Source organism: Panthera pardus, unplaced genomic scaffold, assembly GCF_024362965.1.
Source record: "Panthera pardus isolate Hobbes unplaced genomic scaffold, ASM2436296v1 HiC_scaffold_17, whole genome shotgun sequence".
Lineage (NCBI taxonomy): Eukaryota > Metazoa > Chordata > Mammalia > Carnivora > Felidae > Panthera > Panthera pardus.
Window position 1 is genome coordinate 51217365 of NW_026526732.1, and position 23703 is coordinate 51241067.

At 35.6% G+C, this 23703-nt stretch overlaps 1 protein-coding gene across 5 annotated transcripts in view; it reads left to right on the forward strand.

The window, feature by feature from the left end:
* The window catches only part of REV3L (REV3 like, DNA directed polymerase zeta catalytic subunit), a 171305-nt gene that overhangs the window by 10795 nt on the left and 136807 nt on the right, over window positions 1-23703 (forward strand). The gene's annotated exons all lie outside the window — the stretch shown is intronic.

A 23703-nucleotide genomic window follows, 5' to 3' on the forward strand; every position in this document is an offset into this window, starting at 1 on the left:
TGCCTTGAAAAAGGGCAATGTTAAGCCGTTGATCCAAGGAGTAACTATGATTTTCCAATGCTACAAATTAGGTTAAGTTTATTTCTTGTGAAAGAGCCTTATTTTCCAAAGCCTTCAGTAATGCCTTCTTTTTTAAAAATGATGGTAGAATGAATTGAAAGTGTGTGTTCCAGAGATCACAAAGGTGGCAATAGAATTTATTCATCTCTTATTTTTGCCTTTTGTGAATTCATAAGACACAAGAAGCCTTTGGTATTTAAACCTATGTAGGATTGTGGAATGTGGACCAAATGAAGTAATTCATTATTGCCTAGAGTTTGAATTTCTTCACCAAAATTTTTTATACGTATTCCCAGGTTTTGTTTAGTTTTGTTTTAATAATGTTGTCTTTTCAATTTTTCATGAAGTCATTAGAAAGATTTTCAAATTAATTTTAATGAATCACAGTTTGTTTGATGATGCTTAATGATTTTACAGTAGAAGCCAGGAAGGAGCACCTGGGTTGCTCAGTCAGTTAAGCATCGACTTTGGCTCAGGTTGTGATCTCCCCTGTTTATAAGTTTGAGCCTTGCATCAGACTCTCTGGCTGTCCATGCAGAGCCTGCTTCAGATCCTCTGTCTCCCTCTCTCTCTGCCCCTGCCCTGCTCATACTCTCTTTCAAATAAAAATAAAAAAAAAATAATTAAAAAAAAAAATAGAAGCCAGGTTGGTCAAAAGACATTACTTTTACATCATTTTACTGACAGAGGTTATAGGCCATTAACTGACCCCTTACTATATGCCCAATGCTAAATTGTTTTAATCTGTACAACAACTCTATAAAGTGAGTACTATTATCCCCATTTTAAAGTTGAGGAAATGAGGCTTGGAGAGGTTAATTAACTTTTGCTTAAAGTTATTCACATATTTACCTCATAGCATGTGAGGATTAAAATGAGGGAACGTGTATTAGCCTAAACAGAAGGAACAAAGAAGCAAATTATGAAATGTATGTGTCCTAGCGCTGTGGAATTTGATGATAACCATTATTGAGACATGACAGTGACCATGAATATATTCTTATTCACTTTTTTGCGTGTGTATGATAGTATACCCTGCTATTCTATACTGACCCTTTTTTTTCCTGAGCAATATTAATGTCTCTTCTCAAACTCATGTTCCTATTTGGACTGGATTGTTTTGTTTTATGTGTATGTTTTTGTAAGGTGTTAGTGGGACTTTGTTATCAGTCTGATACAAAATATCTTTGTAAGTTTAGTTTGATTAAACAAGTAATGTATGAATATATTCTCGTCGTGAAATTTAACAAACAGAAACAGGTAAAACATAAATTTTCCTTAATCGCCAATCCGACTGCCCTCTCCACTTGTATGAGTTTTTGCGTAATAAACCTCCCCAAAACATAGTGGTATAAAGCAAGCCTTTTGTTGACCTATGATTCTGGGATGGGCTCAGTTACGCAGTTTTCCTGCTGCTGGCTGGGCTGCTTATGTGGCTCAGTCGGCTGAGAGTTCAGCTGGACGCTGGTTGGTCTAGGATGGCTTCGCTCACATGTGTGGATATTGGTGCTCGCTGTAGACTAGGATGGAAGGCCATGTGTCTCCAATAGGCTAGCCTTCACCTGGAGGCAGTAGTAGGGTTTACAGAAGCAGCAAGTAAAGGCAAGCCCCGTATATTTTATCTTGTCCCATGGGCCACAAAGCACATCACATGGCCAAGCTGAGTCCGTGTGGAAGGGGTTTCCTAAGAGTGTGACTCATTAGGGGGCCACTATTCCAATAATCTACTATATCACTGTTGCTGGCTGACTCATTTTTCAGGAAACGTTTGTCAGTGTGACAGTGTCCTGCTCTTCTTGAAAGAGTATAGTGTTTAAAAATTTATTGAACAATTCTGATAAATCTAGCTAATTCCTTGTTCTTAGTTGTTTTATTCCATTCTCATCACCCCTCAGCATCATTCCTGGTCCCGTTTACCCAACAAATACTTACTCTGAGCACCCACTAAATGCACAGTAAGGTATCAGGTGAGCAGTAGATGGAGCAAGACCACTGTGATCATCATCCAGGTTTCTTTTTATTTTTTTAAAGTTAATTTTGAGAGAGAGAAAGCATGAGTGGGGGAGGGACAGAGAGAGAGGGAGAGAGAGAGAGAGAGAGAGAGAGAGAGAGAGAGAATCCCAAAGAGGCTCCACACTGTCAGCCCAGAACCTGATGAGGGGCTTGAACCCATGAACTGTGAGATCATGACCCAAGCTGAAATTGGACACTTAACCGACTGAACTACCCAGGTGCCCCAATCATCCAAGTTTTTAAAACTTGCCTACCTTTCTGCTTCATTATATGAACAGAATTCTATAAAAGCAGGCAGTTATAACCATTTTTTGAAAACGACCAACAGCCTACACTAGGCAAAATATATCTTGTGTACTAAATTTTTTAAATGTCTTACAAGAATATCTTCAAGAGAAGAATAAGTGTAACTCAGAGATTGTTTTGATCTGTACTCCCACCAGCAATATGAGACTTCTTCCATCCCCTTACCAAGATTATGTTCTCAAGTGTTTTGATCTTTGCCAATCTAATAGATAAAAACATGGATCTCAGTGTAGTTTTAATTTGCATTTCTTTTATTATGAGTGAGATCGAGTGTCTTTCCATATGCTTGAGAGCCATTTGTATTTCCTTTTTGGTGTACTACGTGTTTATTTTTTATCTACTTTCTGTTTTTGAGTTTTGGTCTTTTGTTTATTGATTCCTAGGAGCTTATCATGTAATAGGAAAATTGGTCTTTGTGAATGGACTTTCTGATATTTTTTCCCAGTTTATTCTTACGGTAAATACATTTTATTTAAATAATTTTTTCATTTTATAAAGAACTTTTTATATCTTACATGAGGCTTTAGATCACATTTAGTTGAAATTAGTTTTAAAACATTAGGCATGGGAAGGGAAGAAAAAGATCCTGACTTTATCACTTCTTCTTTAAAGGACTTACTTTTTAAAATGTTATGACTCAACTTAAAATGAACAGTTTCAAAAGGATCTTAATTTTGATTTGTTTCTTTCTAAGTTTGGGTCTATTGTGAGACCACTCCTTTTGGGGCTATTTTTAGATGATTAGACTGTGTAGCATAGGTGGAGAAAATTTGTGTTACTTAGAATAACTTGTTAATAATACTGCTTTGAGTCTTGTTCAGTGTGTGTGTGTGTGTGTGTGTGTGTGTGTGTGTGTTTGTGTGTGTATAATGTGCACACATGCATAAATAACAGCGGTTCAGGCAATGCTCTGACTCATATATAACTCTTTACCTATTTAGCCAGCCTTTACCTAATCAACCATGTAGCTGTATTAGAGTGGCTAGATTAGACTAGCCTTTGCCCGGTGGGCCAAATAGAGGAAAGACAACAGACTCTGACCTTTTTTGAGAAAGTAGTAATGCTGCCCACTATCTAAACAGTGTCATTTTTAATCAGATTGTAGGGAGGTAGGAAGAGGGTAGCAGACGCATCTATGATCTCCTGTGTGGCATCTGACATTGTGAAATACTTGGACTTTTCCCCTTGACTTCTGTATAAAAGGGGATTAGAAGACTGCAAGGCTGTAGACATGAATGTGTCTTGAGTCATTTAATGTAGTTTTCAAAAGTTTTTAAAGTTGTCAAACCTTTTCTTCATACATAATTTTACCCAGCAGGATACAAAAACAGAGAATCCTAAGTGACGTATAGTGGGAAATGGTAGAAAACTAGTTTTTGCCACGCTTTAGTTTTTAATTTTTCAAAGTTGTTGAAATGTTCTTTAAGGTCTGTTATATCATCAGTATCGTTATAAATGTTTCATTGACAATTACAAGGTTTTCCAGATGGTAACTGTAATTAAATCATAGTGAGCATTTCATAATGCATATAATTGTTGAATCATGGTTTTATACCTGAAACTAGTATAATATTGTATGTCAGCTATACTTCAATAAAAACAGTTGTCCCTTTATTTGATACCAAATTGTGAACATATAATTCCTTGATTAAAAGAAATTTAGGTATTTCTGAGGTTGTAATACATCTTGCAGTGTGTACATTTAACACAGTAATTTTCCATTCTGAAAAGTTAATATTAAGTTGATGGGACATCTTCTAATGGACGACTTCCTAAAAAATATATATAACATTTCATGATATGTTTTCATCCTCTGTATACTTATATTTTTACGTAATTACATCATGGAATGAAATTGCTTCTCACTTCATTTTGTTCTTCATTTTTGCCTGACATCTCTAATTGTTTTAACTTTGTATATTTTGTATATTTTGATGTTGAATTATTTGGCACATAAAACTTCACAACTAATGGGTCTTTTATGGCAGTGCTTTCAAACTGTAGCAAAGAATCAAATTTTTTTCTAATACATTAGAAAATGTACTTTAAAATACATTAGAAGTGAATTACTAGAAAAATGAAACAAGAAAAACCAAGCAAAATACAAGCTTCCTTTTTTAGCATTATATTAAACAGGTATGCAATTCCCCTGTCCGGTTGCACTAAGAGTTTCTACATGCTTACTTTCAAGTTTTAAACTTTTCTTGTTCCAGACCAATAACAAACAGCTAGTTCATACACTGTATTTGAATAGCTTTGTAAACATTGTTGTCTCAGTTTACAGAGACACTTTAATTCTTTTCTTCTTGAATCCTACTTTTTCTCCAACATCAAAATTGTTATTCCTGTTTCCTTTTAGTTTTACTATTTCCATGATAGTATCATTGTCTATCACTATTTCTAATCTTTTTTTATGTCGTTTCATTTTTTAACCCCATCTGAGGATTTTTCCAATAGAAAGGGTTTAAACAAAAATTTGTTGTTATTGATATTTTTGATTTTTACTCCTATAATTTTGTACATTTTATTAATTTTGTTTCACTTTTGGCTTTTTTCAGGATAGATTGTTTTATGTTTTATTTTAAAAAATACAAAAATCATCTTAAAAGCATAAGTACAGAAATGTAGTTGTAACTATATAATTTAAGAACAACTCAAAAATATTTTTTCTTTTATGTAACACAGGGAATTTAGCTTTTTTACATTGTTAGCTTCCCAAGTTAATATTTAAGACTAACTTATAAATGTTGAATATTTTAGATTGTATATCTTCTTTTTCAAAAAATTTTAGCTTATGTATTAAATTTCAGTAGAACAACTTAGACTCAACTCTACATACTAACTTGGTATGGAGTACCACCACTCATCTATTTATACCATACCACTTATACTCATTCTTGAGTTCCAATTTAGACTTTTTTCCTTTGGTTGCCATGAGTATGTTTTCAGGTACTATTTTTCGGAAGATATTCTTGTGGGTTACTTTTCCTGAACCCTTTGAATATCTGAAAATGGCTTTTTGTTGCACACATGTATTAATGAAAGCCTGACTCAATATGGTATTCATGTGTCCCATGCTTTTCCTTTATAATTGTCTAGCCATTATTCTGGTTATCTTTTATTTTTGACTGAGACAAGAAAGTCTTTCTGTTGTAGAAATGCTGGTGCTTTTTATTTTAGGATAGTCTTCTATTATACCTTGGAATATCGCTTTCATTTCATTTGTTAAGCCTTTTTTTTAAAAAAAATTAAATACCTCTTATTGGTGGATTGGTTCACATTTCTTTTTTATACCTATCTTCTTATTTTTAACATTGTCTTTTGCATTCTCGGTGAACATTTTTATTTTCATCTTTTGCATTACTGATAGGTTTTTTGCAATATTGATTCTGTTCTTTCTCATCTCAAGTGCAGAATTTAATTTTGTTGTTTATTCCTGTCATTTTTCTTATTTCTTAGAGTATAGGTTTGTATCTTAGTCTGCATACATCTATTATGTTCTCATTTCTTCTTGGTGTCTTTTTAATGGATTATCTTTCCTTATGGAAGATATTTTATAGGAAATTAATTTTCTTGTATTTTACTGAGACACACAGCAGATACTGTCTACGTTTCTTTTGTTAATGTAACAGTTGACAATTTAAGATGTTTTATCTATGCTGCCATTTGTATAGGTCCCTTGTTTATCCTTCTATGAACAAGAGGCCATTTATTCATTCCTGGTGTTTGCCAGGAGGCAGAGTATGGAAAATCTGGTTAATTGTCTTGTTTTCCACTTCTAAGCTGATAGAACTGCCCTTCCAGATACACAAAATTAATAATTGTGCACAACATACTTAGATGAAAACATTCATCTAATAGGTTGTGGTCAAGTCTTTCCTCTGTTCTCACTGTGCATCCTCTCTATCATGTGGAAGAAGAGAACTTATTACTGGATAACGTGAGATGGTGTTTTTGTTTTTAATCAGAGCATTACTTGAAAGTCTCCAGATTGTAAAGGCCCTTAGGACTTTTGGTGATTTCATCAGTGATGGAAACTAATTTAACATCCGGAATGAAGAGAGCTATGCTCCCATCAGTTACATTTTTAGGTGTGAAACATTCCCTGAGTTTGATAACTCTTGTAATTGAGCAAGTCTGTTGTGAGGCTCAGGAGACAGTCTGTGGAACTGGAGATAGTGGTTGCTATTTGATATTTCTCAGCTAGGGTGGTTATTACACCAACCCTCGTGATCTCATCCTCTCATGCTTTACCTGCCTCCTATGGAGAGCCAAAAGAGTATCTCTGAATTGCTCTGCAGACTCCTGATGAAGACTAACTACCTGACACTGCCTTGCTGGCATGTTATGTCATGTTTTATATCCTGTTAAGTATAACCATGTGGCCTTTTTGAGTCATGTGAGTGTCAGTGTCTAGTTGGGCCTAATGTATGTATTTGTATTTCGTGATTTTTTTTTTTTTTTGGCTTGTTTTTAATATTTGCTGAGTGAATCAGTATTTATTGCTTATTCTTTGTAAGCATTTTAAGTTATAAATATATAAAAACATGAGAGTATCTATAGTACATACAGATTAAAGAATATAACAATTATCTGTTTTAATACCTATGGTGAGAAACAGAATATTATAGATATCTTTGAAGTATTTGATTGCCTCCTTCTCTCCTGTCTAATTTTGGTTTTGAATTTTGGTTAATCATTTCCTTGATTTTCTTTATAGTTTTACCTCAAATATATATGTCACTAAACAATATGTTGTTTTATCTTTCTGGAGTTATTTATAACGTGCTTGTTCTTCTGTGATTTTTTCCCTCCAACATTATGTTTTTGGACATTATCTTTGTTGAATTATATAGCTGTAGTTCATTCATTTTCACTGCTATATAGTATTGTGTTATATATGACTGTACCACAATTTTATTTTTTCATTCTCCTATCTTTGAACATTTGAGTTGTTTCCTGTTTTTCTTCCCCAATTACAAACAATGATGTTATGAAAACTGTTGTGCATGCCTTCCAGTGCATGTGTATAAGAATTTATATGGTTATACTAGGGGTTGAATAGTTGAGGTAAGAGCATGCACAACTCTCCTTTACTAGGTAATGCCAAATTGTTTTCTAAAGTGGTTCTACCAAAGTGTATTCCCACCAGCAGTGTGCGAGAGTTCGGATGTTACACATCTTCACCAACATTTAGAATTGTCAGACTTAAGTTTTAAATTTATTCTTATAGGCATAAATGATATCTCACTGTGAGTTTGTATTTTTTTCTCTCACTAGTAAGGTAGAATTTTTCTTTATGTTTATCTATCAAATATTGAGAGAGATGTGTTGAAGTCTCCAACTGGTAGATTTGTCTAATTAATTTCTCTTTTAGTTCTCAGCTTTTGCTTCATGTATTTTGAAGCTTAGTTAGGGCCTTACATATTTAGGATTATTATGTTGTCTTGGTGAGGCCGCCTCTTTATCCCTGCTAATGTTCCTTGTTCTGAAATCTTCCTTGTCTGTTGTTGATATAACCATTCCAGTTTTTTTTTTTTATTAGTGTTTACATGATGTATATCATGTCAAGAATGAAGTGTTTGAAATTTTATCTTCTCGCAAACTAATGAATTAACTTGCCACAAATTTCATAGATACTGTTACTAGACATGAGATTTCTGGGATCTTCATTTTATTGACTGCAGATGGGAGATGGTTGCAGATAAAGTATGGAGAAGTAGATTGAAAAACTGCTACCCCAACAGAGACCAGTGTAGAATCGTCTCCCAAGACATCTTTTTTCATCCATTTACTTTCAACCCATTTATGCTTTTGTATGGGTTTCTTGTAGAAAGGATCCAGCATATAGTTGCGCTTATTCATTTAGTCCAGTAGTCTGTCTTTTAATTTGTGTGTTTAGATTGTTTACATTTAATGTGATTAGTAATATGGTTAGACTAAAAGTCTACCACAGTCCTAGCTGTTTTCTACTATTATCTCTGTTCTTTGCCTTGTTTTCCTGCTTTTGGATTACTTGGATGTTTTTTATTCCCTTTCTCTCCACTTTTTGCTTATTTATGTATACCTTTTGAAATTAATTTAGTGGCAGCTGTTGGTTTGAAATACACATTTGTAACTAAGCAAAGTCTTCTATCATACAATAGTACATAGTTTTATATGTACTATAAGGGTACCCAATTCTTCCTGCTTATTTTTTGTGCTTTTGTTGTCTTACATTTCACTTTTATATATACTATCAACACACAATATGTTGCTACTATTTTCGCTTTAGACCATTATCCTTTTTTAAAATTTTTTTTGATGTTTGTTTATTTTTGAGAGAGAGAGACAGAGTATGAGTTGGGGAGGGGCAGAGAGAAGGAGACAGAATCCAAAGCAGGCTCCAGGCTCTGAGCTGTCAGCACAGAGCCTGACGCGGGGCTTGAACTCATGAACCGCAAGATCACAACCTGAGCCGAAGTTGGACGCTTACCCGATTGAGCCACCCAGGCACTGATAGACAGTTACCTTTTAGAGCAATTACAAATAAGAAATAAATGAAGACTTTCATTTATGTCATTCCTAGTGTTGTTGATTTCTTTGTGTGGATCCAAGTTTCTGTCTTGTATCCTGTTCCATCTGCCCAAAGAACTTTCTTTAACATTTATTTTATTGTAGTGTAAGTCTGGTGGTAATAAATTATCCCAGTTTTACTTTTGTAAAAGAGACTTATTTTTCCTTTATTTTTATAAAATATTTTTGCTGAGTATAGAATTGTGGGTTGCTTTCCCCTCCCTTTAGATACCACTCTGCTGTTGTCTGGCTTATGTAGTTTTGCTGTGATTCTTACCTTTGATTCGATATATTACGTGTCTTTTTTTTTTTCTATCTTTAAAATTTTTTGTCTTTGCATATGATTTGCCTTTACTTTTGAACATGATATGTCTGTTTGCTTTTGCTTGGTGTTCTCTGAACTGCTTGGTTCTGTGGTTTGGTATCTTTTATTGAATTCGGAAAATTCTCAGCCATTATCTCTTCATGTATTTCTCTCGAACTGTTCTCTCTCTTCTGTGTGATTTCAGTTAAGTGGATGTTAGAGCACCAGGTACTGTCTCATAGCTCTTACATGATTTGTTATGATTTTTTTCTTATTTTCCCCCACTTTTTTTTTTCTGATATGAGATTTATCTTTTAGGGAGATTTCCTTGATGATAATGATTGTTGCTATTCCTGAAGTAGTGATATTTCAGAAGGTGACTCTATAGTATAAAGTCATGTACTTTTTTTGGCATATCCTGAGATCTTTCAGATTATTAGTAAAAGTGTAAGTTTATAATAAATTTTGTCCCTCCTAAAAACAGTCTGATTAGATTTGAGGGCCATGAGATTGTGGCTATTGTTATGAAGATAGAATATAATTCTAATGACTTAGGGACCACAGTATGTTTTAATTTTATGTTTTATGTCTTATTTTTCTACCTATGTTAATCCCTTGAAATTCACTAGATTTTTATTCTGAGCCTCAGTTATTGTGATAGTACATATTTAATTTGGAATAAAAAATTAATACTACATATTATGAAGTAGCTAGACTCACATATGTTTGTTTATTACGCTCCTAGGACTATGTAGAATTTTTTTTAGGATTTTATTTTTAAGTTGTCTTTATTCCCCAGGGTGGGGCTCATACTCACAACCCTGAGATCATGAGTTGCATGCTGTACTGACTGAGGCAGCCAGGCACCCCTGGGACTATATAGAATTAAATAGACATGAGGTACAGTACAAGTAAGAAATCAGTATGTTTTGGTTTTTGTGGTCAGTTAATTGAGAAAGTGTTGGAAGTTACTGGAAGTGTAGATGGAAGCTTTAAGATCACTAAAAATTCATAAACCTACTAGTATAAATAAAACTTGGAAATTTCAAAGTATGGGAAAGTTTTTTGAATATATATATATGCTTTGAATTATCAAAAGTGATAAAAGGCTTCTAGTATTTTGTTTTATTTTATTTTTGTATTATTTTTTAATGTTTGTTTATTTTTGAGAGACAGAGAGTGAGTAGGGAAGGGGCAGAGAGACAGGGAGACATGGAATCTGAAGCAGGCTCCAGGCTCTGAGCTGTCAGCACAGAGCCCGACACAGGGCTTGAACTCACAAACTGTGAGAATATGACCTGAGCTGAAGTCAGATGCTTAACTGACTGAGCCACCCAGGCGCCCCAGAAACTTCTAGTTTTTTAAAGAATTATATGGTAGATGAATAAAAAAAGTATTACTCTCAAAAAGAAAGTAAGATATGCTAATTTTTTTCTTTTACATCAATTGAGATGTGTCAGATTTACTAAATACAGAATCTTTGTATATGTGTGATTCAAGAATTTAATATTTAATTATAAAAAATCCTTACTTTTGAAATCTGAAGCTTAATGGATATTAGTATTTAAAAAAAAATGTTAGGTGGAACTTGTTCATGGTAAGCATTTTTATGTGATCTCAGCTTTACCTAGTAAGATTCCTTGTCATGATACATTACACTTTTTCATAGAAAGGAAAAATGTTTTGTTTGACCCATGTTTCAGTAGCTGGCAGATTTTGAAACGGGGAGATCTCCAAGTTGATATTGGACACTAGCCACATGAAAGGACGAGGAGCCAAATGCATGAAACATTTGCTTTTTTGGCAGAAAGCCCCAGTATATGCAGATTCTTTTTAAAAACTGAAGTAAACCTGATCACGGGCAACTTCTTGTGTAGTGTGTTAAATTCCCACTATAGCCCCAGCTTATAACTTGAGAACAGAGGGTCAAGCTTTTGTTGACAACTGTGACTCTTTCTGGCTCTACTTTTGCAGTTGTACATTCAGAATAGGGAATTGTTTTTCCTCTGATGAAAAGGAAGACTCTAAATTACTTAAATGCAATTGGAATCCTGACCCTATGCATGCACATATACACAAATAAAAGAAAGTGCAAATGCGTAGTATTCTAGTGTATTTTTCTTGGTAATCATTCTTTGATACATTGTCGGGCTTTGGTAAACATTTATTGAAGAAGAGGAATTACTTCTTTGTATATAATCTTAAACAGATGACAAATCTTTACATGTAGATTGTAGACTATCAAGTCCACTCTCTGTCCATTTCTATTATTACTACTTTGAGTAAAATTTTAGGCCATAGTAATAGCCTCTCAGATTATCTCTGAATTCACCTCTTTTCAAATTCAGCCCTTATGATGTCACTAGAGTGATCTTTCTAAAACCCACATTTTATCCAAATGTTGACATATTGACAGTGGTATAGGAAACTAGGCGAAAAATTGCTAATAACTTAAGTACTTAAAAAAAGGGTAGTTACATCTATATGATGCATGTGACCTGCCAGATAGCCATCAAAAACCTAAGAATAGAAAGAGGACATGTGCACATGCATGACTAAGTGAAGAACATAGAGTTTAGTCTGTATAGTATGAACCTTCTGTTGAAAAGTTTATATAGGGGCGCCTGGGTGGCTCAGTTGGTTGAGTGTCTGCCTTCGGCTCAGGTCATGATCTCGCGGTCCGTGAGTTCGAGCCCCGCGTCGGGCTCTGTGCTGACAGCTCAGAGCCTGGAGCCTGTTTCCGATTCTGTGTCTCCCTCTCTCTCTGACCCTCCCCTGTTCATGCTCTGTCTCTCTCTGTCTCAAAAATAAATAAACGTTAAAAAAAAAAATTAAAAAAAAATAAAAGTTTATATAATATAAACATTAGGAAAATAATAAAATACTGAATATGAAGGTTATGGATTTGAGTGGTGTTTTTCTTTTTTGGGCTCTTTTATATCTTATAAAAGCATGCATTACTTTATAAATGGGGAAAATTAATAAAACATATAATCTGTTCACATTATTGTCTTCTTTGAAGCCATCTTTAGTTTCCTGTTTTCTACAGAGGTATTTCCTGAAAAGTAGTTCATGGATGTACTTGTTTTAGAATCACCTGGGGTACTCATTAAAAATGCAGATTCCTGGGGCTCCTAGGTGGCTCAGTTGGTTAAGTGTCCGACTCTTGATCTCAGGTCATGATCTTACGGTTCATGGATTTGAGCCCCATATGGGGTTCTGCACTGATAGTGCAGAGCCTGCTTGGGATTCTCTCTCCCTCTCTCTGCTCCTCCCCTACTCGCTCCCTTGCTCTCTCTCAAACACACACACACACACACACACACACACACACACACACACACACACACACACACAACATAACTTTAAAAAAATACAAATTCCCGAGGTCCATCTCAGACATATGAAATAAAAACCTCTGGGGTTGTCTAGGAATGTGTGCTTCTGGCAAGTGCCACTAATGATTCTTATATATTCTAAAGTTCTCAAACTGGCCTACAGTATAGAGTAAAACTCTGGATGACTTTTCCATAATCTGATACCTGAATCCTTTCCCAGCCTCATCTTATTTTTCCCCAAGCACTTTGCTTTTCAGTCTGAACTACTTAACTCTTCCTCGGATGTGTATCTCATGGTTCTGCATTTACGTTCAGCTTAGGGAAAGCAGGAACTTTGGCTCTTCTAGGTGTGGAGTGCTGGATATAGTGTTGTCCTTCCTTAAATGTTTGATGAGTGAATGAATGCCATTCCTCTGGAGGAAATGACCATTTCCATTCAATTAATTCAGTGAATATTTTAAAATGTCCTGAGACATTACCTCCATTATGAAACTTTCCTGAGTTAATTAGTCCTTTGTGCCACCATTGTACTTTGTACCTCTGTTAGAGCTGTTATCACACTGACTTGCAAGGTTTTGTTTTTGACTTGTCTGACTTCCCTATTAAAGTGTAAGTTTCCTGAGGACAGATTAGTATGCTGCCAGTCTTTGTGTCCCTCAGGGCTTGGTCCCTAGAGATGTATTAAGAATTAGTAGAAAATACTCATGATGGAGGGACAAATATTGTATGATTCCACTTATATGAGGTATGTGGTATAGAGAAAGAAAGCAAATTAGTGGTTACTAGGGCCTGAGGAAGGAGGAAATGGGGATTTAATGTTAAATGAGTTTCAGTTTGGGATGATCCAGATGTTCTAGAGATGAATGGTGATAATGGTTACACAGTATTGTGAATGTGCTTAATATCACTGAATTGTACACTGAAAAAGTTAAAATGGTGAGTTTTATGTGTATTGTAAAACATACAGACACCACCTCATGAAGGTAAAGAACTTGGCTATTCACTCAGCTTTGTTCTCTACAGTTCCTAACATTGTTTTGTTTCATTATTAAATTGTATTTTCTTTTGACGTGATTTTAAAGATGTTTGAAATTAAGTTGAATATACAGAGAAAGCCCATAGGAAATTCTTTAACAAATCAACAGAATTTATTAAGAGGAAAATATAGCATATGCTTTTTAAAATCACATATTTAAAGAAACTATTGTGATTTGCAAATAGTAATTAAAATCAAAGTGGCTATCACCTGCTACTAACAACTAGATAGTGGTGAAACAGAAGCAATATGGCAACATGGAACTTCAAACTTGGTATGGTCTCTGGTCTTTTTATTTTCTTTGCTTAGAAATTGTCTATTTAAGTCCAGGGTGATTGGAAGGCAATACATTGAGTACATTGGGAGTTTCCTAAATGGTTTTGGTAGATGATCTCTTTTGAGATCCTTGCATCTCCAGGAAGTAATTAAGGATGATTCTCTGTTCCCATAAGGAAATCATATGTTAGGGGCGCCTGGGTGGCTCAGTCAGTTAAGCATCCGACTTGCGCTCAGGTCATGATCTCACAGTTCAGGACTTCGAGCCCTGCGTTGGGCTCCGTGCTGGCAGCTCAGAGCATGGACCCTGCTTTGGAGTCTGTGTCTCCCTCTTGCTCTGCCCCTCTCCTGCTTATGCTCTCTCAAGAAATAAATAAACATTTAAAAAATTAAAAAAAAAAAGAAATCATATGTGCTGTTTAATACTATTGACTTGGAGCTTTTTGCAAATCTAAATTGGGGTATGTGTGTATGCAAGCACGTGTGTACATTCCTTCTAGTACAGTGGTTCTCTCTGATTCGGTTTGCAAAATAATTTCTGCTTTTTTTTTTTTTTTTTTAAGATTTTTTTTATTTTGGAGCACCTGGATGGCTCAGTCGGTAAAGCATTGGAATCTTGATCACAGCTCAGTTCATGAAATCACTGTGGTGAGACTGAGCCCTGGGTTGGGCTCTGTGCAGGGCATGGAGCCAGTTTGGGATTCTCATTCTCCCTCTCTCTCTGTCCCTCCCCAGCATATGTGCTCTCTCTCAAAAAAAATAAAAAAAAATAAATTTAAAAATATTAAAAAAAATTTTTTTAAAGGAGAACAGAAGTTTTTTGTTTTTGTTTTTTTTTAAGTTTATTTTGAGAGAGAGCACAAATGGACTAGGGGTGGAGGGAGGGAGGGAAGGAGTGGCGGGAGAGAGAGAGAGAGAGAGAGAGAGAGAGAGAGAGAGAGAATGAATCTCAAGCAGGCTCCGTGCTCCAGGCTGAGCCCTACATGGGGCTTGATCTCATGACCATGAGATCATGACCATGAGATCATGACCTGAGCCAAAATCAAGAGTCCAATACATAACCGACTGAGCCACCTGGCTGCCCCAAGATTTTTTAATTTTAAGTGATCTCTACACCCAACATGAGACTCAAACTCACAACCCTGATATCGAGTCATATGCTCTACTGTCTAAGCCAGCCAGGCACCCCACAAAATAATTTCTTTGGGAGCAACTTAAGAGGTAGACTGGGGACTGCACCTAGAGTTTCTGGCAGAGAAGGTCTAGGATACTTCTGATTTAGGTATCCCTTAGAACATAATGTAAGAAATACTGTTAACAACAAAACATATTTTGGACTGGTCAAGGTGTCTTTTAGAAGCTGATTATTCTCATTTTTGGAATGTTTGAAACCTAATAAAAATGGCATATTATTTCTTCATTTGATTGCATCATTCCTATCGACTCCCTATCCTTTCTTGTCAATGATTTCCATGTCTCTACTTTCCTACCTGCTGCCATTTTCTGTCAACCGTTGAGAAATCCCGGTGAGTGACAGATAAGATGAAGGAAGATGTGTTCATTATTTTTCCTTAATTAGTTTTATTGAGATAACTTGTGTACAAAGAACTGACCTATTTTAAGTATACAAATGGTGAGTTTTGGCAAATGTAGCAATCCTATAACTACTGTCACCACAATCGTGATATACAGAAAATTTATCACCCTAAGAAGTTTCCTTGTGTTCCTTTCAGTCAAACCTCTCTCCCCACTACCAGCAATCATGGATCTGCTTTGTCACTATAATTACTATAGTTTTGCCTTTTCCAGAATTTCATGTGATGGAATCCTACAATATGTAGTCATTTGTGCCTTTATCCATATTGTTGCATGTATGAGTAGTGTGTTCCTTTACATTGCTAAGTCATATTCCATTATATGGATATACTGCGATGGTAGATACTGGACATTTGGATTGTTTCCAGTTTGGACTATTATGAAAAAGCTGCTGTGAGCAGGCATGTACAAGTCTTTATGTGACTGTATATTTTCATTTCTCTTGGGGTAGGATTTCTGGGTCATATAGTAAATTTAGGTCATGAGAAACTACCAAACTCTTTTCCAAAGTAGCTATACCATTTTGCATTACCTCTAACAGTGTATGGAAGGTCCAATTTCTCCATATTCTCAACATTTGCTTCTGGTTTAGTCTTTTTAAAATTGTATCTTTTTCTGGTGGGAATGTAATGATATCTCGTTGTTTTAATTTTCATTTCTAAGGACTAAGGATACTGTAAATCTTTTCATGCGCTTATTTGCCATTCACATATCTTTTCTGGTGAAGTATCTATTTAAATCTTCTGCCCATAAAAAGAAGATTGTTTTCCTTCCCTCCAGTACTGGCACCCCCCCTGGCCTCCCCACCTGCCCCAGATTCCATTACTTGGCCCTGCTCTCTTTTTCTGTGTCCTTTAGAGATCTGATTTCTTACACTTAGAACTTTCCAAACTCTCAGCTCAGGCCTAGGCATTTCCTTACTCTTCATGTAGAACTGTGCATCTCTTTTATCTTATATGGGAATTCTTTGTGGTTCCATCTCCTTTCTGCAGTTCTTCTTATAGCTCATGTGGGATAAATTTAATAAATAGTTTCTCTGGCTCTTTCTCTTGTGAGCTGACTAAAATAGTTTGTAGTTAATATCTTATTCTGCTCTTGAGCACTCTTAAGATTTAAAGAATGAATAATTTGCTGTCCCCTTTTTAAAACTTAGTTGTTCTACCCAGGAGATGCTATCTTAGTTTTCTTGGGTGAATTAGCTTCTACATAACACAGTTTGGTTGGTTGTCTTTCCTAGCCAAAACAACATAAGCAACAGATTGAACAAAGGCAGATATGAGAACCCAGCTTTCTCTTAGCAAGCCAGACATTCGAGAGATGTACAAAAATGTAAAACAGTTTGTATCTTCCCACCAATGTTTTTCTTTTAAAAAACAAAATGTTATTCATGTGCACAAGTAATAGGTTTATTAATTTTAATGAATGAAAATGTCAATACTTTATATATTTCTCAGTTTTAATATCTAATATGGTAAATACTGATAGACTGCCCACATAAAATTCTTTGGGGTCCTCCATAACTTTTAAGAATGAAAAATAGTCCTGAGACCAAAAGGTTTGAGAACTGCAATAACCAGTATTTATTAAGCACTTACTACATGTCAGAGTACTTTCCATGTTTTAACTCATTTAATTCTCAAAACAGCCCTATTAGATAGGTACTACTATATTCTACAGTTTACTAATGAGGAAACTAAGGCAGAGAGATATTAAATAACGTCTCCAACTTCGTATAATAAGTAAAAAATCTGGGATTCAAACTTAGTTTGGTCCTTTTCGAAATTTAAACTTCTTAACATTGTCCTTTCCAGTATATAGTTAATCATGAATTCCTATTATTTCTTCCTTTAAAATGTTTTCAGTTCTCTCTTTTCTTACCATCACATCCTAATCTGGGTCCTTACTTCTTTCTTAGAGGCAGCAGCTTCTAGCTGTGTTACTTGTCTGCCATTGTCAGACAAATGCCATTGCCATTTCTTTCCTACTCTCCATAATCCATTAGAGCTTGCTCTTGTGTACTACTTTAAGCCCATACGTCCCTATCTTTCTCTTTCTCTCTCTCTCTCACTTTTTTTTTTTTTTTTGTAATTTTATATAGCACTTATCCTCCATCTTGAGGACTCAAATTACAAGTATATGAGACTGCTTAACTCATGTGTAGGTTACTAACATTTTCATTTTTTTCTTTCAGGCTTATTTTATGCCTCATTTTGAGTAATTTCTATTGCTGTTTTCCAGTTCTTAATCTTTAATTCTACCATTTCTAATATGCTATTAATTCCATCCATTGTATTTTTCATCTCAAACATTTATTTTTCATCTCTGGTAAGATGAAAATTTTGATTCACATTCTTTTTATGTTGTCCACATCTCTGCTTAACATGTCCAAGCATTCCTCTACCTTCTTCAACATACAGATTACAGTTATAAGAACTATCTTGATATTTTTATTAATTCTAGTATTTATCAGTTTTTGCCTTGTTTCTGTTGCTGCTTTTTCTTCTCATATTTTTCTATTTATTTTCATGCCTGATAATTTTTTATTACATGCCAGACATTGTGAATTTAACCTTGTGTTTGGGATATTTTGTATTTCTAGAAATACTTTTTTTTTTTTTTTTTTTTTTGAGAGAGAGAGGGAGGGAGGGAGTAGGGGAGGGGTGGGAAGGGGAGAGAGAATCTTGAGCAGGCTCACGCCCACAAAGATCCCCATGTGGGGCTTGATCTCAAAACTGTGAGATCATGACCTGAGCTGAAATCAAGAGTTGGAAGTTTAACCGATTGAACCACCCAGGCACTCCTAGAAGTAGTCTTTTTTTTTTTTTTTAATGTTTATTTATTTTTGAGAGAGAGAGAAAGAGAGAGACAGAGTGCGAGTGAGAGAGGGGCAGAGAGCGAGGGAGATACAGAATTGAAGCAGGCTCCAGACTCTGAGCTGTCAGCACAGAGGCTGACGCGGGGCTCGAACTCATGAATTGTGAGATCATGACGTGAGCCGAAGTTGGTCACTTAACCGACTGAGTCACCCAGGCACCCCACCCCTAGAAGTATTCTTGAGTTTTATTCTGGGACACTGTTATTTGGAAAGAGTTTGACACTTTCAGTGCTATTCTTATGCTTGTTCAGGTGGAACCCAGAGCAAACTTTATCTAGGACTAATTTTGTGCCACTACTGAGACATTATGATTGTTCTGCCTGATGTCCTGTGAAATATGAGATTTTTCTTTCCTTTCTAGATGAAACAAATTATTCTTGCCACTGTCTGACCCCCTGGGATTGTTCCCTCTGTTCCTTTTAGTTCTTTTCCTAGCTTTGGGTAGATTCCTCACAAGCATGTGCTTATACTATACTACTCAATAGTCTTGACGGGGCCCTCTGCAGACCAACTCTACTATCTCTCTGCAACTCTCTCCTCTAGTACTCTCCCAGGCAAATTCCAGCAGTCTTGGACTCATACTTTCTCAGCTCAGGGAGATTGTTGAGCTTCCACTTGGCTTCCTTCTCCCTCTGCTCCCAGGGTGCTGACTTTGTTTCCCTTCTGTCAGGGATTACTCTCCTATACCAGCCATTGTCCAATGTGTGGAAACTATTGTTTCATATATTTCTTCTGTTTTTGTTGTTGTTGTTTCAGGCAGGATTGTAAATCTGTTCTCTATTATTCCATGTAGACTAGAAACCCTGTCTTCATTTTTTAAGAATTCATCTCAGATATTAACTCCTCTCCAAAATGTTTCATAATCCATTTTCTAGTCAGGAATCATTTAACTGCAAAGAATAGAAGCCCTTTCAAAGAAGCTCTAATAAAAAGGAGATTTATTATAATAATGCAGAGAAATCTCTCAGATCTTCACTGCATGGTACAGACAGTTCTGTCTTTTCTTCCATTCCCTGCACACACATCTTCTCTGCAGGGTTCTTTCCACCTGCCTTTCACTCTCACTTGCCATGGTATTAATCCTGGCTTTAACTCAACATGACCTTTCAGCTCCAGTCCTTATACTATGTAATCAGATTACCTATTTATGTAAATGGCCTGGAAAAGCCAGAAAATTAGTATTAATCTTGGGTAGGCAGAGTTCAGTAGTGACATGATTAATATTACAATTAAAGTTTTTTTTAATGAAAAATATTTATATATTTTATGTGAGAAATATCAACCTATGAACTCTAACTAGAATAATAACTCAAATAATACTCAATAAGCACGATGTTTGTCCCATGGTAGCTCAGACATTTTGCTTCTTTTTTGATTACTAAATAATATTCATCTATAAACATTTTCAGAGCATATATTACGTACCAGGCACTATCCAAGACGAGTGATAAAAAGGAGCTTATATTCTAGAAAAGAGCTTATACTCTTATACAGCCCTGAGAACCAAATCCAATTGTAAGTAAAGTTTTACTGGATCACAGCCCTTTCCATTCATTTTCATATTGTCTGTAGTTGCTGTTGTGCTTCAGAAGGATAAGGATAGGGGTGCCTGGGTGGCTCAGTTGGTGGAGAGTCCAACTCTTGATTCTGACTTGGGTCGTGACCCCAGGGTCATGGGATCAAGCCCTGCATTGGGCTCCATACTAAGTACACAGTGCTCTCTGTCTCTCTTTCTCCTCTCCAGAAAAAAAAAAAAGATGGAGAGAGATATGGATACTTGAAGAGACTCTATGGCCTACAAAGCCTAAACAATTTACTATTTGTCCTGTTAGGGGAAAAGTTGACCAACCCCTGGCATAAGGTGATTATAAATATAAATATTTTTTAATATCAAAAGTTTTGACTTCTTTTTGTTGTGGCAAGACCTTTTTTATCTGGTCTTAGACTTTGACCCGAATGAATATTTAGAGAGAAGTTAATTAGGGGCACCTAGGTGGCTCAGTCGGTTAAGTGTCCACCTTTGGCTTAGGTCATCATCTCATGGTTCATGAGTTCGGGCCCAGCTGTCAGTCTCTGTGCTGACAGCTCAGAGCCCAGAGCCTCCTTCAGATTCTGTCTCCCTCTCTCTCTGCCCCTTCTCCGCTCATACCCTGTCTCTCTTTCAAAAAATAAATAGGGGACACCTGGGTGGCTCAGTCAGTTGGGCGTCCTACTTCTGGACAGGTCATGATCTCACTGTTCTTGAGTTCAAGCCCTGCATTGGGCCTTGTGCCAACAGCTCAGAGCCTGGAGCCTATTTCAGATTCTGGGTCTCCCTCTCTTTCTGCCCCTCCCCTCTCATGCTCTGTCTGTCTGTCTCTCTCAAAAATAAATAAATATTAAAAATAAATAAATAAATAAATAAACATTAAAAGAAAAAGAAAGCAGTTAAATTATTTTCCTCAAGTCCTGACATTAGATGTTCTTGGTTCGCTTGTTTCTTCCTTTCTCTGTTTTTCTTTCTTTCCCTTTTTCTTTCTTCCCCTTTCCCTTCCTTTCCCTCTTTTTCTCTTTCTTTCTTTTTCCTTCCTTCCTTCCTTCCTTTTCTTTTTTCTTCTCTCTCTCTTCTCTCTCTTTTCTCTCTTTTAGAAGTTCTTTGTTTCATTCATGAAGACCGTATTGTTTTGTCTCTTAACTTCTGGATGGATTTGAAATATCTCATATAAGGGCATCTGGGTTTACTGGTGATTCAGAACACATGTGATGTGGTATTTGGCAAGAGGTTAAAGGCCAAGTGTTGCAACCACCCACATAACAAACCATGCAGTGTTTTCTGTAATTTTAGCAGTAAAAACATTTTTTCTTTCTTGTAGTGTATTAAAACAAAAAGAAATATGCTTTGAGATGGTTGGTATAGTTGAAAATTAACCTGTTTTCAAATAAACACAGAAACTCTGGGAATACCATCTAAGTCTAAATGTGCTTTTGTGAGGTTAGTAATCAGTATGTAGTTCCTCTGTGTTCATGGTTGTTGTTAAAGAGGTCTTTGACAGATTTGCATGAAGTTATTCACCCTTCAAGTCTCTGTTACTATAAAAAGAATAGGTCTGTTATTCATTTTTAATGTGTGCCTATCTCTTTAAAATGCCATAGCCACTAATCTCAATATCAAATACTAGATTCTTTTCCTGCTTCATAGTAGGAGTTTCCCACTGAAGAGAATCTAAGAAAGAAAAAGTAAGGAGTCCCTTTGATTTGGGGAGTTTTTATAACAAGGTTAACAATCCACCCCAGTTTGCTTGGGACGTTCCTAATTAATACTAACATAATTAATAATAGTTCCCCGCTTGTATTCTGAAAAATCCCAGTTTAGATGACAAATTATATGGTTATCCTATTTATTCTATAATCATATTGACCATTGAACAGCTGAATCTATAAAATTTAGTGTTTAACTCGCTTCTGCATTTATTCTGATTCTAAATCTTGCAGGAGAGTTGGTGATTGATGGCTGTAAGATAACACAGTTGTTAAAGTGAAATTTAACTCGTACATAGGCTCATCTGATAGTGGGAACCTAGATTCTGTGTGCCTCTAAGGCTCAAAATAATTTGAATCCCCACTGCTAAAAATGAACTTTTTGTGTAATGTTTAGGGACTTCCTCAATCTCTTTTTCAATCTGCTTTTCTAGGCTTTGCTTTTCTTTAATTTTATTTATTTATTTTGAGAGAGACAGAGACAGCGTAACCAGGGGAGGGGCAAAGAGGGAAGGAGAGAGAAAATCCCAAACAGGCTCTACACTGTCAGTGCAGAGCCAGATGTGGGGTCAGAACTCACAAACCGTGAGATGGTGACCTGAGGCGAAACCAAGAGTTGGACGCTTAACCGACTGAGCCACCCAGGCGCCCCTCTAGGCTTTTCTTTTCTCATTTTTCTCTCTCATTACTATGAACCCTATATTCCGGCCCCACTTACATACTTGGATTTTCCTGAATATATCCTACACTTTTTCCTAACTTCCATACCATTCATATATTATTCCTTCTGTTTTTTTTCTTGCTTTACCTTTTTCTGTCTTTGCCTATTAAATTCTTGCCCGTCTAAAGCCCAGTGTAAATAGCACTTTGGTGAAATCTTTTTTGCCACACTCCCATTCTGCACTTGATCTTAGCCAAAAGGCCGAGAAGCGATTGCCACACTCCCATTCTGAATAATTTCTCTTTTCTCTAGGCTCCCTGGGCATTTTGTTTGCCATTTCTGTAATGTTTTATATGTGTCTTTGTGCCCTAAACCCTATCCCCAGTTGGGGATGGGGCAAGAGACTATATTTAATTCATTTTAAAATCCATATTACCTATAAAAAACCATTTATGTACTATGTGTTCAGTAAAAATGTATGGTTGATAGTTTATTCTAATTTCCGTACAATAGGCAAGAAAATATTTTTAAAAGATACTTTCTTTGTAAGCTTTGTAAGCATAATTTTAATAATCCAGTTTCTAAATTTATTTACTACCTTTAATTGTCTTGTCTTTATTTCACCTGCATTCTTAACACTTTTTTTTTTTTTTTTAACATTCAGATAGAAGTATATTCTCATCGACACTTTAACTGGGACCAAAAGTTTCCATTTTTCCTTCCCTTCCAAGGCAATTTGCTGTGTTCCAAGAGTTTATGTTCTTTTCTCATTTCTGTCTTATTATCTCCAGTTAATTCTGGAAGATGATGGGATGATCAGTTGCCTGACTACCTAGGTTGGTTCTCTGGATTAATCGTTGCCTTCTGTAAATCTCCCTTATTTTGGCCACTATATTTCTAGGGAAAGAAATAGGATGTAAATTATTACATTCTCTGCCAGTTGAGGAAAGTATGCCTTAAACATTAACCTACTTTGTAAAATTTTTCTAATAGCAAAAAGGAAAAATGAGCAGGTAACATTACAGGCCTGGCATTTTTTTTTTCTTTCAAGTAAGCCTAATTTCATTATACGTGGAGTCCAGCTGTTTAGACATGTTATCTTGGCTATATCAAAAATTTCAATTAAAGTAGAAGTTCACAGGAATTTTCAAAACCTAAAACCAAAAGATGAAGCCATATTCTAAACAGCTGTCTTTGCCATAGCTGTTAAAAATGAAACCATCATTTGTCCTTGATCTAGTGACTGGCATTGGGAAGTTTTGTTATAGAGTTTTATATTCACCACTCTGATTACATCTTAAATGTTTCATTTTCTTCACTTAAAATAATAATTGAATTTTATTTCATATAAATTATGAGCTAAGGGTTGTGGTTTATAAATGAAATAAGATAAATCAGTTGGTCTCATGTACCTTATTCATGTTATAGACTAAGTTCTTGGGCCAT